Below are 16637 nucleotides of genomic sequence, written 5' to 3'. Positions count from 1 at the left end.
AATAATTTTTATAGCATTTTGGCACTGGGGCCTTGAAATTGACATCTAAAAATGAATTCAGGATAAATACTACTTGAAAAAATTAAGTCAAGAAAAACATCTACAAAAGGGTAATTCTGTTATAAATATATTAATCCTTTGTTTTTACTTCTATTTTACAGTGTGAAGTGACCATATAGATTTTTCTATTAAAAAACTCACCTAATTAACTAACTTGTATTAACAATTTCAGTGTTTAACATTCATTAACAAATGAGCATTTAGGCCAGGCATTGGTGGCCCATACCTTTAATCCCAGCACTCGGGAGGCAGAGACAGGACTATAAAGCAAGTTCAAGGACAGGCTCCAAAGCTAGAGAAACCCTGTCTTGAACCCCACACCTCCCCGCCACAAAACAAAACAAAACAAAACACAAGACCAAAAAAAAAACCCCCAAAAGTTCAATTATATGAATTGAAGCATAAAATGAATTCCTATCTCAAATCTTTGTGAAATTTCGTTCTACTTTATTTTTCCCCCTAAAATAGAGCAACAACAGAAGTTGCGTGTGTGGATGGGTTGGGAAGGATAAAATGGAATCAGGTGAAATAAACATCTAATCAGGTTGCTGAAAAAAAGGTCACCTTATTGTCTTTTATTACCTCATGAATAAGAAGCTTAAGACTACAAAAGGTAACAATTTTAAGACTTTTAAAATAAAATGAAGTAGAAAGTCGCCCCCCCCCCCATGCTGTTAAAGGACATCACAGTCTGAAAACTGCTGAGTGGTTAAAGGAGGCTTCTGAGAGAAGATACTGTATATATCCAAAGACCTGAAAACCTGTTCAATAACTAACTTCAACTCTTATTATTTCAGGCAAACCACTTATTTTAAATGCATTGAAATGTCGTATTTTGGGAACTTGGAGATGACTTTCCAGGAAAAGAAAAAAGCAATAGGTTCTTAAAATTGAAATCATGTTACATGTTTTTTTTTGTTGCATTATGCATTAGAAAAAATAAAGGGGGAAAACATTCAGAAAATCTGATATAATTATTTCTGAAGAGTCCATTAAGAAGCATAGACACGATGGTATACTCCTTAAATTATAGCAGTTAGGAGGCTGAGGCAGGAAGATCAATGTCATCCTGGGTTGACTTCTAAGGCAGATGAAGCTTTTAAGCTTTTGCCTCGAAGAATAAAATAAAAAACAAGCAACAAGAAGAAAATAGGCAAACATGACTGGGTCAAAAGCGACATCTATTTTTTTCACTTGGGGGAAAAAAACTAACAAAACGCTAAGAAATGGTATTGAAAAAATCACAGAATATGCAAAAAAAGATATTTGATTTATGTTCAAATAACCAACAATCTCTAGGAAGGTGAAGAAACTTTGATATTAGTCCATATTTATATTTCTAGGCAGCAAGCAGTGTGAGCTGGATCTAGGTAACTATAGAACACATGCCAGAGGAAAGAAAAAAGAACTAAGAATTTAGGTAGGCCAAGGTGACTAGGGTTTATGAACATGGTATCAGAGTGGAGTGCTGAACAGAGATAGTAGGTCCTGGAGATATAAAACAGAACTCTTTAGCCAGGTACTAAAAGGTCTGTACATGTGAAAATAGATGTACCAGAAAGAACAATTCTTAGAACAAACCCAGAATTGGGAATGCTTTGGGATTTGGTGATCCAGAAAATATACACAATATTATTTGAACCCTGGGGGAAATTAGCCACCAACTATTCTACTGTTGTTCTTGGCAAATTGAAAAAATTAAACATAACTGATTTCTATAAAGAGAATAATACGTTAAAGAATATAAAAGTATCCATCATACATAAGGAAAAAAAATCCCACAATAACTGGAATTAAATAAAAGTTCAAATAGAGGTATGAAATGAAGAAAATTACTGAAAAAGAGGGAAAAAAACCCCACAACTCAATCAAAACAACCAGAAAGAAATCAGACAGAACATAAAGCAACCAGAACATCAAAACTATTACGAAAAAGTTCATTTGTTAAAGTTATACATAAGTACAATATTCTAAAGACCATTGAAGACAAAAAAGCAAGATGAAGAAAATGACACTAAATTGTATCATGACAGAAAAACAAACCTATTGGTAAAGAAAAAAATATGTCTAAAAGACAGCAAAATAAGAAGTTAACTACAAACGCTGCAAGAAAATATTGACAGCAAACTTCTTAGTAGCTTCTTGGTAACAAGACAAACCAGAGACAATGGATTTATTCTTTGAAAGGATTCAAAAAGCTAAAAATGGTCATCTAGAGTTCCATATAAAAAGACAAAATTGGTAATGACAAACCCAAGTAAAAAAATTCGGTATCCCACCTCAGCCATGAAAAACAAACTTGACTAATTTGGGATTTAAAAAATGAAAGTCAATGCCATTTTGATATAAAACAATTTCTTCAAGTATCTGAACACAGAGCAGTGGTAGTCATGTGACTTCCAGGCCTGAAGATACTCATATCATCAGCTGTAATGTGGAAGACGTAGATATGATTTGAAGACATATGCTAAATAAATGTTCATGTGCACAAAAAGGTCTGTAAATAAGAACAAAATAAATAAAACAAAACAGAGAAGGACTATAGGTCTGGCTGGCCTGCAAGAAAAGAGAATACTCAACTGAAGTTATCAGTATATGGGCCCAAATGTTAAATTTAAATACAATTATTTTCTGTTGGTTTAATATATGAAGGGCTGGGGATTGAGGCCAAAGACTCATATATGCAAAGCAGGTACTCTATCACTGACAATAATCTGAGTTTTATTTAATAGAGACATTTCATTGTTTCAAAGAATGAAGTGAAAAGACATGCAAAGTATTAAATGAGAATATGATTGTAGTATTTAAACAACAGTAAATCAGAGCAAAGTGAGTGAAAAGGAATTATGACAAAACAAGGAAACAATGCCAAGTTTCACAAATTTTATTCATTATGGCACTGAAGTTCTGGCCAAAGCTTCCAGACACAGCAAGAAAAAAGTATCACACTGGAAAATAAGCTGTCAATTTCTCATTGTTTTCAGATGACATGATCATATACATAGAAAACCATCAAAGATTCTGCCAGAAAACTATGAGAATAAATGAACTTGATAAAGTTATAGGACAGAAAAGTAACATAAAATTAAGTAGCATTGCAATACAGTAACAGCAAATGATTTGAAACTGAGCTCAAGATAGCAACTTTACCTACGATAGCATCAAAACCAACAACATATCTAGGGATAAAACTAACAAAAGGGACAAATGTTTTCTATAATAATATCTATAAAGACACTGACAGAAGCCATTCAAAAGAAATCCTTGTCCCTCCCAGTATCCAAAAATATTACTCCATATTTTCGCCTAGCATGTTGCCTGGTATATGGGCATGTGAGTACCATGGCATACATGAGGTCAGACAACAACTTGTGTAATTGGTTCTTCCCTTTCATTCTTTGGTAGCTTCCAGGGATTAAACCAAGGTTGTCAAGCTTGTACCGTAAATGCTTTACATGGAGAGCCATCCCATCAGTCCTGTTTCAGGGTTTAATCTATTTAGAGGGGACAGTTTTACCTACAGGTGAGAAATAAAAATCCCTGTCATACATTTTTCTAGATATAATATCCCAATATTATTGACTGAAAAGATTTTCTTCCAAAATTTATTCTCTGTTGAAGATCGCTTAGCTTTAAATGCTTGGTTTACTTCTAGGCTCTCTGTTCAATTACAATGATATGTCTCTTTTTATGTCTATACCTGAGTGAGAGTGCAGCAAAGGAGCACAAGTTTTGAGAGAAGGTCTCATGTATCCATGACTCCCCAAAACACAGGTAACAAAAGAAGAAAAACAGACAAATTGAATTTCAACCAAGTTAAAATATTTTTGCATAGCCAAGGAAACAATCAGCAGTGCAATGAGACAGCCTAGAAAACAGAAGACAATAGTTGTAAACTACACATTTGCTAATGGGTTAGTATCTAGAAAATTTCAGGAACTCTAAAATCTTAATATCAAAATAAGCAAATGGTTAAAAATGGGAACATATTTTAGCTGGGCATGGTAGTACACACCTTTAATTCCGGCACTTGGGAGGAGAGGCAGGAGGATGTCTGTGAGTTACAGGCCAGCCTTGTCTACAAAGCCAGCTCTAGGACAGCCAGTGCTACACACAGAAACCCTGTCTTGAACAAAAGAAACCTTAGTTGGATGAGTCCACATAGAAACATACTTGGCAAACTGTTGAAGTGTCTAATTAAAATTGTGAGTGCTGTAAGTAGAATGACTCATACAATGTAAGATTATGACAAATATACAACTTTTAAACCTTAAACAAGTAGTCCCAGTAGGTAGGACTGACATTTAAAAGTACTGTAAGAAAAAAATCGAAAATGTGAACCAAGATTTCTGTATGGAACAATACCATTCAAACATGAAGTTAATGTGTGGACTTTGGGAACCCATTCCCTATGGAGGGATACTCTCTCAGCCTAGATACATGGGGATGGGCCTACAACCTGCCCCAAATGATGTGACAGACTTTGATGATCCCACATGGGAGGCCTCACCCTCCTCGGGGAGTGGATGGGGGCTGGGGGTCATGAGAGTACGGGAGGGAGACGGAACTGGGACTGGTATATAAAATAAGATTGTTTTTAATTTAAACAGGAAAGATGAAGTTGAAATACTGATCTCCCAGATAAAACCAACAAAATTTGATGGTAGCCAACTTGCTTTATAAGGAACACAGAAGGATATTCTTCAAATTTAAAGTAAATATTACTATATGATATGTTAGAAAAATGAAAAGTATCAAAACTGTTAACAAGATGTTAATGTGAAAGATGGCAGTTTTTCCTGTCTTACCTTCACTGAAAAGGGTATGACTGTATTTACTGATAATGGTAACACTGTACCACAGAGTAACAAGAATAAAGATAGGTTGGGTGGTGGCACACAGCTTTCTAATCCCAGCACTTGGGAGGCAGAGGCAGGTGGATCTATGTGAATTCCAGCCCAGCCTGGTCTATAGAGAGAGTGCCAGGACAGACTCCTAAGCCACAGAGAAACTCTGTTTCAACCCCCTTCCAAAACAACAACAAAAAGAATAAGGATAAAATATGTTGGAACCCAGCCCCCATGAGGTCTCTAAGAGTTGTTTTCCAGCATAACCACAGGTACCTCCTGTTTTCCTGACCTCACCCCACTGGGATCAATATCCTGTTGTGAACCCTTTGACCTGGGATTTTTGTAAGTTTGTATATAAGGCTGTTCCACAATAAAGGTGAGAGACAGTCTCTCAGAAAAGGACCAGAGTCTTGTGGTTCATCCAAATCTCCAGACTAGGTGGCCAAGACTCGGACTTAGTGGCCAAGAACAGCCACAAATGGAGGTTTCACCGAGATCGGGACAGAAAGAGGACCCTTAGAGATCACCCTCAGAAGGCTGGAAAGCAAGTAAGAAGTTGTGAGGGTGGATTGGCAAAAGGCACTGGAAAATAGATACCTTAACTCCTAAGAGAGTTGGATTGTAAAGGCACTGGAAAATAGATACCTCAACTAAGAGAGTTGGATTGTAAAGGCACTGGAAAGTAGATACCTCAACTCCTAAGAGAGTTGGATTGTAAAAGCACTGGAAAAGGGGTACCTCAACTCCTAAGAGAGTTGGATTGGAATAAGATCACAGTCGATTACACAGATAAAGTTTAAAGAGACAAGGTACTGGTAAGATTTAATTTTAACTTTGGATTAAAGAAACACGGGAAATCTGCCACTGAGAAATCCCTCCTCCAGAGCTACCCACCAGCAGTCAGCTGACCCAGCAGCTCCTGCTTTTGTCCACTCGAGCCTCCTGCAGGCTCTAGTCAGCCAGCAATGATGCTGTATGCACAGGCTGGCTGGAGAAATTGCCTCCTGAGAAAAAGTTGGGGCGCTATTCTTGGAAGAACACTGACCTTCAACAAACAAGAGCTCCAAAAGAGGTTTATGTTTGATATCATTACCAATGAGGACACCTTCTACCTGGTGGCTGAGACAGAGGCTGACAGGAATAGGTGGGTCCAGAGCATCTGCCAGATCTGCAGCTTCAGTCAGACTACACTTGTACCAATGCATAAAATGCAAGGTATACCAGCTTTTCTCAGAGCACCGGACAGGAGAGTGATACAGCCACACAAAAACTTGCCCAGGGCAATAGACACTGTACAACACTGTTATCAATGAGCTCCCTTTCAAGACACCTGTCACAGTGAGGAGAACTATGTCCCTATGCAGAACCCAATGTCTTCATCCCCTGTATCCAGTGGCACTAAAGTCAAGCTCCAAAAAGAGTACTGGCAGTGTGAATTACATAGCTCTGGACTTTCAGCCAGTCTCCCAGAGCCCTCATCGTGAGCCATCCACATCATCTGTGGCATCGGATGAGAAAGGAGAATATGTCCAAGTGGATAAAGAAAAGACCCAGGCCCTACAAAAGATCATACAGGAATGGATAAAGATGCAGTAGTCCTCAAGACCTTCCAAAGATGCCAAGCTATGGTAAGGATGGCCATCCCTGACACCTCCTCTCATTTGTGACTTTTGTTCAAAAGATGTATGTGTGTTCTGTATGTATGTTGTGGCCACACATGTGTATATGAAGTGTGATCGTAAGTGTGTGATTGTTAACAAAAGAATGCTATTGTGTTGTCTTTGAATCGTTTAATTGCTGGGGAAGGAGCAACAGTTGTTAAAGTACAGGTTACTTGGGAGGGAAATTTCTGCTTTTTTTTTCCACGGAGGGTGAAGAGCTGTGGATTCCTTCCAGACTGGTATGGTTTCATGGGGCAGGACCCCCTGAAGCAGTGGCCCAGGTGATCTGAATATTTGTTTTCATTTAAATTTGGATACTTTGTATTGGAATGGATCCTTATTTGTTGATACATTGTATTGGAATGGATCTTCATTTGTTGATACTAGTTAGGTTTTCTAGATATATATTCTTCATACCATTCAAAGACCAATGGAATATATGGCATTTAAATTAAATGGTTTAGGGTTTTTCTTGACAGTGAGACACAACTGTTCCTGGCACACCAATTATATCTGAGAGGAAAATGGGCATCCAAGAAATTTCGTTATAGAGTTTGACTTTGACATGGCAAGACCAGCCATTTGGGCAAGAAGCTACTCTTGCCTAAACTGTTTAACTGTTGCTTTATAAACTGGACATGCGGGACCCACAGAAAAATGCCAAAAGGGTTCCTGCTTCATGGAGGAGTACAAACTGCCAATGCAGGACAGTTTAGAATTCCCTGCTTCATGAAAGAGTCTGCCAGACATTGTACAGGACACAGAAAAAAGATGACAGACAAACTGCCAATGCAGGTGGGCAGTTGAGAATTTCCTGCTTTGCTGAGAAGTCTGACAGACACATTGTGGCCTGTAGGCTAAAGATGGATGCCACAACATTACCAAGAAAGTTTGGGTGACTGTCTAGGAAGCAAGGTGTCTCTGTCAGTTCTAGAGTTTATATATTATCCTTCTATGGTCTTTGATGGAATTGAAGATAGATAGTTATAGTAACACACTAAGATAGAATGGTTAAAATCTTATAGCTCTTACTTAATAACTGTTTTCTTATATATAAAGAAGGGGTAGATGTTGGAACCCAGCCCCCATGAGGTCTCTAAGAGTTGTTTTCCAGCATAACCACAGGTACCTCCTGTTTTCCTGACCTCACCCCACTGGGATCAATATCCTGTTGTGAACCCTTTGACCTGGGGTTTTTGTAAGCTTGTATATAAGGCTGCTCCACAATAAAGGTGAGAGACATTCTCTCAGAAAAGGACCAGAGTCTTGTGGTTCATCCAAATCTCTAAGCTTTCGCCCAATACTCGGACTTAGTGGCCAAGAGCAGTCACAAAAATATACCTGGAAAATAAAGTAGAAAGGACAAAAAGGGGCAGAAGTGCTTGAATAAAACTACTTTATAGAAACTTTAGACAGGTTAATGAGATATTGTTTATTGTAATTTATGATTCATGTTGAAATCCAAACCAAAAGCAAAATAACAGACTCTTGATTGCATAAGAAGAACAAATGTATGCTGCTTGTGAGTGATATACTTTATACTGAAAGACATAAAAGTTTTGAAGGTGTTAAAAATAAACTAAACAATGTAGGGGAAAGGAAGATAAGAGAGGGTACATTGTTGTCAAGAAAAAGAATTATGATGGGGAGTGGTGGTATATGTCTTTAATCACAGCACTCAGGCAGAAACAGGTGGCTTTCAGTGAGTCCAAGGCCAGCCTGGTCTACAAAGTGAGTTCCTGGGAGCTAGGGCTGTTACACAGAGAAACCCTCACCTCCCTCCAAACAAAACAAAACCAAAAAAGAATTGCTAGAAAAGAACATTTCATGACAAAGAAATGAACAAACAGCAAGATAACAGTATAATATATTTTTGCATGTACATGGAATAGTTTAAACTAGAGAGTAATGGCAGAAAATCAGAATACCTACAGTGTTCACAAATTAAACTGATTTTGCTCAAGTCCAAGAAAATTTAACTGACAATCAGAAAAATTCCTGTACTGATTAAAGAAAAAAATGTTAACATACCAGAAGTCATAGTGTGTCATTAAAGAACTTTCTGGGAGATTATAAATTGAAACAGAGAATGAAAAGAGAATATAATCTGTAACTAGTAAGTTTGTAAAATAAAAAAAAATACTGGAAATGATCAACTGGACCAAAGGAGATACAAGAAAACAAAAAACAAACAAACAAACAAAACCCAAGGCAGAAATCAATAAAACGAAAAATAAAGCTACATCCATTCATCAACAAAATGGATACACTTTTAGTTCCACTGACCAAAGTGAACAAGAGAGGACACATGCTACCAAAGTCAGTATGAATAGGGGGAAGCCACTGACAATCTTAGACAATAAAAGGAGGGAAAAGATAAGAATAGCAAAACCAGAACTCTAAATTTATACTTCACAAGCTGAAACACTGGATTAAGAACAGGAGTTACGAAGTCTGACTTGACTGAACTCCTTATACCAAGAAAACCCTGAATCAGAGGTCTGCTTGGTGTGGGAAACACATACATAAACAATGCCAGATTTCATAAATTTATGTGGAAAACAGGGTAGAAGGGAGCATTTCACAGGGGACTCTCATAGTCCAGTGTTCCTAATAATTCTCAACTACAATTTGAATTTTTGTGCTAAAAGCCTTGATCTCTGCTTTGAGCTGCTAAAACATGGTAGAAACCCAAGAATGGCAAAGGTAGAGGTTTTTAAGGGACTGAGGATTTGCTTGAAGTAAAATGTAGAATACTGATTCTCTTCTTTCTCTGGGACACTGATTTCTTCCTTTCTTTCTTTTATGTCCCAGCCACAAAGTGAGCAGCAATGTTCTAACATGTGGTACTTAACATTATGTTCCTTCATTAAGGACCCAGCAGAAAAGAAACAAACTGACCAAAAACTAAAACTTCTAAAATATGATCCAAAATAAACCGTCTTCTTCATCACAGATACTTTATTACAGTAACAAATTCACTCACCACACCCAAGGAAGTACATGTAAAATAGCTTAACAAAATAGAAGCAACTCAAACCCCTAGATTATAAAAACTGATACTAAAACGTAATCAGATTTTCTCATCAGATATCATACACTTAAAACTTACAGTTAATAACATATAGCTAGTCTTTCCACTTGTAGATTTATTTCTGATTGATAATGATTATCTCCTTATCTGACATAATTATCAATATGTATAATACTTCATTATAATCAAATCAGGGTCACTGACATATCCACCATCTTAAATACTTATTTCTTAGTAGTAAGAACATTTGTAACCAGGCACAGTGACACACTTGTAATTCTAGCTTATTTAGAAAGTTAATGCAGGAAGATTACTAATTTAAGGCCAGATTGAGCTATCTAAGAAATACCTGTCTCAAAAAAGAAAAAGAAAAACCCAAATAAACAGACCAGAAACATTCAAAATCCTTTTTGGGGGATGGGTGGGTATTTTCAAACATACTATTGTTAACTATATTCATTCCACTATTCAATATAATACCAAGACTTAGTTTTTCCTTGTAACTGTACCACAGAACATAACCTGTCTCTGCCTTTAACTCTGCTATTCTGACCACCTGGTAATTACCAGTACTTTCTCTACCTTTATGGCATTGATATTTAAATAAATTCTAAATATGAACAAAATAATGCACATCTGTGAAGGATTACCCTTATAAGATTAGTTACCATGGGAAGATCTACCCTAATGGAGGGCAGCACCATTCCCTGGATTTAGGTTCTGGAATTCATAAAAAGGAAAAAACCATGGAGTGGTCAGCCATAAATGGGATATTTATATCATACTAATCCCATCACCCTAAAAATTAAGGGACCATCATGAAAATGGAGGTAGCAAGACTGTAAGAGCCACAGATCCAGGAAGAAAGGGCAACTGGTGACTTCTGGGCCTTAAAAGCATGATATAATCATTAACTCATAGTAGCCATGGTTGACTGCAGGAGACCTGCATCAGACTGATCAAGTCTGCTACTAGATCGGCCCCTAGGTGGTAACTATTGATAGCTGCTGGCTGCTGGGGAAAGGAGAGTGTTTTCATTAAGGATGTGGCCCCTGGTAGGTAGATAATACTCTGGTAGATGCTCTATCATTAGGATACAGGCAGCACCAATGGGACTCAGTGGATTACTTTTTAAAAAGAGAAGTAGGAGGTTGGGAATGGATGTAAGAGGAGGTAAGGGGAGGTGAACTTGAGAAAAATACATTTTATTTAAGGAAACTATTCTCAATGGCTGAGGTGGCTCAAGCCTTTATTCCCAGCATTCAGGATGCAGAGGCAGGAGGATCTCTGTGAGTTCTAAGCCAGTCTGGTCTATACAGTGAGTTCCAGGTCAGCCAGGGCTACATAGGGAGACCCTGTCACAAAGCAAAGCAAACACCTTATGGTTGAAACAGAAAGCCAGCTAAGCACAAGTAATCCTCACTGTCTTTGACTGCCCATGCAATTTGATCACATGTTTTAACTCATGCAGCCCTGATTTTCACACCACAATGGAATGCAATCTTAACTATGAGCAAAAACAAATGTTCCTTATTTAACATTATTCTTATCAGCAAACTTTATTACAGCCACAGAAAAAGTAACAGACCGATGCTTGGGTTGATTCCACATCTTGGGTACTGAGAATGTTGCTAATCTAAACAAGTTGTCTTTTTTTGACATACCAGTATTATTTAAGTTGGATATAAAACCAGTAATGGGATTAATAAGTAGTAAATTTATTTTGAATTGAGGAATGTGCACACTATTTTCTACCACAGCCACACAAATTTACATTCTCATTAATAGTGTATGAGTTGCTTTTTCTCCAAACCCTTGCCTGTATTTATAATATTTGTCTCTTTTGTAACAGCCAATCTACCTGCCAGACTGTACTTCTGATATTTACAGAAAATAAGATTTATATAGGAAAAAAAGCAAAACTTTCCCCTTAACACTTCATCAGCATTGTCTTGAGATGATAGCTCATACAATAGGGAAAAATTAGGTGCGATCAAGATGGTTGTTATTTTATTCAAGAGAAAAGTAGTTGGTTACTTCACCAGAATTTCTGAGGCAGAATTCAAGAGCGTAGAAGGAAAGGACAGTACTGAGAATTATAGAATACTGGTAAGTGACAATACAAAGAAGGGAACTAAGCAACCAGCATCCACCTGCTCTATTAAGTGTTTTGAAATTAAATCATAACTGCCACTAGGCACAAAAAGGTTAAGTTGCTACTCACTCTCGAATTTGCTAACAGAAGTTTGTAGCCCTCAAAGGCCTTGAGTAATGTTTGGGGAGCTTCTGGATTGTTGCACTACTGTATTGCCCCAGAGAGAGCCTGGCTTACATTATGCCCTTTGTGTTAGAGCCTTGTTACCTAGCACCATCTTGAGATTACCCACCCAGTTTCTCAAGGTTCAAGATGAACCTTCCATGTCTGAGGAAAGTACCTTGGACAGCCTTCCTTAAGCAGCAGGACCTTTTGATGAGGTCTCTATAAAACAATCAGGGTGCCCTGCCCACCCTCCACAGACAATAAATAAATAAATAATAAATAAGGGCAGGTTCTCAGGAGCTAGGCCCAGTGATATCCTTGGAAACATTCAGGCAGCCTGTTCTGATAGATTTAAGCCCAGAAGATCCAAAAGTTACCTATTACGCCCACAGACAGGAATGGGCACCCTGGACACTACTGGTCCCAAACAAGGACATTGGGTAAACCCAAGCTCCTGGGCTCCTAAGAAAGTAAAAAGCATCACAGATCTATCTGCTGCTGTGCAAGTGCCTTGCCTGAACAGACTTGTCAAAGCAACCTTGTTCCATGTGGCCTCTGAAAATCAGTGCCCTTACAACCTCAGTGTCACTAGCAAACCCAGCCCACCTATGAAAACTAAATACCAGTGCCATTAGAAGCCCAGAATTACTGCTGCTGGGGCCACTGAGATACCAGCAGATACTACTACAAGTGACAGAAACTGGAAAAGTTACAAAACTAAATAAAATCCTCTATTCTTCTGAAACCATAGCCGACTGACTTCTTAGGCACACACACACACACACACACACACACACACACACACACACACACACACACACACACACACACACACGGTAGAGGTAGAAGTTATAAAACCATTACAAGAAATAGGAATAACACCTGGAGATATTAATGAACATAATGGCTTTTTGGATAAGACCCTCTACCCCACCCATCAAATCATAGGACATAAAAATTCTATTGGTAAAATAGGATTATATCAAATAAACCTATTAAAAGATACAATGCAAATATATAAAATATTTTTGTATCAAGGAACTAGAAATCTTCTACAAGCTTGGAAAAACAGCCTATTATAAAAAATATATCCATATAAAAATGCTGGCAATGATGTAGAAAAAGAAAAACTCATATATGTGGATATAAATTAACATAGCCCTAACAGTAAATATTGTATGGATGTTCACTCACACTAAAAAATATTTCTACCTAGCTGGAGAGATGGCTTGGCCGTTAAAGGCTAGGCTCACAACCAAAAAAAATTTAAAAATAGTTCTGCCATTTGATCCAGTTATTCTCAAAAGACTGAAAATAGATCTACTATAAGAACCAGCAGCAAGTGTGTGTGTGTGTGTGTGTGTGTGTGTGTGTGTGTGTGTGTGTTTTATAAAGGAAAAAGAAAGACATACACATCGATGTGGGAAAAGACACAACAGCTAAAACATGCTATCAGCTTAAGTTAAATCTCTACTAAAACCAACAGAAAAACTGGCATAAAACATAATTCAACTGCAAGAAATGTAAGAAATCAGAGTGTATTATGTTAAGTGAAAGAAAACAAACAAAAAAGACCTGCACTTGTGGAAGGTTAAAAAAAGTTGAGCTGAATGTAGAAATAAGTAAAAGTTGTGAAACAGGGCTGTCTGAGTGTGGAAGAAAGGGATGTGGAGATTGCAAAGGGAAAGTGGATTTACCAGTTTATGCAATGACTTCAATAATATGTAAAATTAATGTTAATAAAAATGAAATTTAAGAAAAAAAATCTCATACGGCATTGTGAACATTCCAGAAACATAAATGAAAAAGACACATATTGAATGAAATAAATTACTGTAAATATTTCAAAGAATGGAACCACACACACACACACACACCCCTACATACACACACCCAGGTAGTTGAATGGGCCAAAACATAACTCACAAAAAATGATCTTGATTGGGACACATTATACCTAAACTGTAAAGAGAACAAGAAAAAGAAAACATCTAGATGCTGAAGAGAAAGCTCAGTTGTTTCAAGCTCATACTGCTCTTTTGAAGGACCTGAGTTCAATTTTCAGCAATCATACCATGTGGCTCACAACTGCCTATAACTCTGGTCCAGGGAATGAAAAACCCTCTACCGGCCCATGTGGGTACTATACTCACACACTCAGAAACATTCATACACATAATTAAAAATGAATCTTAAACAAGAAATATCTCTAATAGTATCAAGAGAAAAATCATCAAGTGGCATGTAAGAGACTCACCAGTAGACTAAGGACCTCTCAGAAACATCACATGTAATTAAAGAATGAAATAATAAATTCAAAATTCCCAACAACCAGTAAGCAAGCAAGCAGCTGCTTTGTAGTGATGTCTTGTTTGTATTTTAACAAATAAAGCTTGCCTGAAGATCAGAAGGCAGAAATCATCACTAGTTAACCATAGAGGGTGGGGGGGTGGGGCGGAGGCAAGGCAAAACCGCGATGTACCAAAATTAATGTTATAGAAAAAAAAATGAGCAGAAATATACAGTACACCCCCGCCAGGCATTGGTGGCACACACCTTTAATCCCAGCACTCCGGAGGCAGAGGCAGGTGGATCTCTGTGAGTTCAAGACCAGCCTGGTCTTCAAGATCTAGTTCCAGGACAGCCAACAAAGCCACTGAAAAACCAAAAAAAAAAAAAAAAACAAAAACAAAAAACAAAAAAACCCCAAAACCAAAAAAACTCCAAATCAATAAAAGGAGAAGTTATGTTTTTAGCCATTGTAGATACAACAACAACAAACATAAATATCTGTAAAGTAAGGCAAAAATTCCTTTGGGTAAATACTAAAGGAGTTACACTTGAGTCTTAAGTATTTCTGTTTCTAATTTTTACAAAATTGAATCAGCAGAGATGTCTATCAATTGATGAATGGGTAATGATAATACAGGACCCGGACATAAGGGAATTTTACTCAACTGTTAAGTACAATGAAATTGTAAAGTATTTGGTGAATGAATAAAATCAGAAAAGAAAATTATACTAATTGTGGTAGGTAGCCCAGGCTCAAAAGCACAAATACCACATTTTTTTCATTAGATGTAGATTCTAGCTTTGACACTTTTATATTTTGTGTGTATAACTCTGTAGTGCCTCTGAAAGCCCAGAGAGTAAAAAGGAACACTGGGAGAGGCCAGGAGGAGTTTTAAGAGAGCAGGGAAAGAAGGACACAGGTAAAGAGAAAATGGAGAGGGGCATACTGGGAGAGGAAAGCTTTAAATAGGGAGGATGAGAAAGATAAGGTGGGGCACGACTAACCAAAATCAAGGGGTCATAAAAAAGGAAAAGCCAGATGGAAATATATCTTCTGGTAATCCAATTAAAAACATGAATGGGAGTTTGAAGGAAGACACCCTATGTGGGTTGAAGCCCCACCCTAAAAGCAAAGATAATCACTAAATAAAAAATCCCAGTGTCAGGTGTGAAATATCTCTGTTAGGGTTGCTAGATAGGCCGGACATAGGGCCCAAAACAATACACTCAATCATGCTGGACATAAGTAGACAATTAAGACTCTATTTGAAGGATACTGCATATACTGATTGTAACATATGGAGAAATCAAGCTGGAAGTTTCCTCTGTGTTGGACAGCTTTTCACAGTCCTGGAAGGTGTTACAAGGGCTACCAGAGGTGGGATGTGCAAAAGAATCAGAGGCAAGTGATAGGCGATAGAGGGAGAAATCAATGGCCTTAGCCAGCTATGAATTCTACAAATTACAATACCACTAAATCCTGGAGTAACCAATCAGTGTTTGAATTTGAGGCCTGCTCCATATAAGAGGATCTATTCCTGATACTGTAAACCTGGTCAAAAATCCATGCTTGGTTGTGGTTATATATTACTTATGATTTATTAAGCTTGCCTGAGGGTATAGAAAGCAAAGTTAGTCACACTAGTTAGTTATAGAAGCTAGGCAGTGGTGGTACACACCTTTAATCCCAACACTTGGGAGTTAGAGGTAAATGGATCTGTTAGTTCAAGGCTACACTGAGCTACACAAAATTGATCCAGTCCTAAAGAGAAAGAGCTCAAACAAAGATTATCTCAGCACTTGGGAGCACATGCCTTTAATTCCAGCACTAGGGAGGTCTAAAAAGCACCCGTGCTGAGAAGCAGCAGTCTGAGGCTTGGTCGGGAGCTGGAGGACATAGGATCAACCCTGTAAGTCTGAGGCAGAGGTAAAGGCTAGTGTCTTGGCTGCTTTGCTTTTCTGATCTTCACCTTGATGCTTGAACCCCAATATGTCTCTGGGTCTTTTATTCTTCATGCTACACTTAGTGATGTCATAGGTCCTAGGAGGAGCTTACTATTATAGTTTTGCAAAATGGACACAGCATGAAGCTGCTTTCTAAATATTTATATCTACATACAAATAATATTTTCTCACCTTTAATCATGAACACCTCTTTGGAGTGAACAGAAACGTAAAGACTAAAGGCTGACAGGATATGACGAGTAAGTGATAGATGAGGGTTACTTCTAAGAAAAGACATTTAAAGCACTACACTAAAATGTTTCTAATATGATGACACTCAGTAGTTTATTACTAGGCCATATTAATTTTATGTTCACATTAATTTCCTTTACATTAATGAGAATGTAAGTACACAGGAGTATCTCCAATAGTAACAAATGTTCTGAGTTAGGAACGATGTCTCAGCATCAGGAATAGCAAAATTTCCTCCAAATATTAAAATAGTATTTATAGACAAAGCTATTTTCAAGGAAATA

General features: G+C 37.5%; 1 protein-coding gene across 2 annotated transcripts in view; it reads right to left on the bottom strand.

Annotated features, from left to right (window-relative positions):
- Stag1 (stromal antigen 1) overlaps positions 1-16637 on the bottom strand; it is a 298555-nt gene that overhangs the window by 112187 nt on the left and 169731 nt on the right. The window lies entirely within an intron of this gene.

Source organism: Cricetulus griseus, chromosome 4, assembly GCF_003668045.3.
Source record: "Cricetulus griseus strain 17A/GY chromosome 4, alternate assembly CriGri-PICRH-1.0, whole genome shotgun sequence".
Taxonomy (NCBI): Eukaryota; Metazoa; Chordata; class Mammalia; order Rodentia; family Cricetidae; genus Cricetulus; species Cricetulus griseus.
The sequence above is the reverse complement of the archived record's forward strand: the minus strand, read 5'-3'. Positions and strand labels throughout refer to the sequence as shown.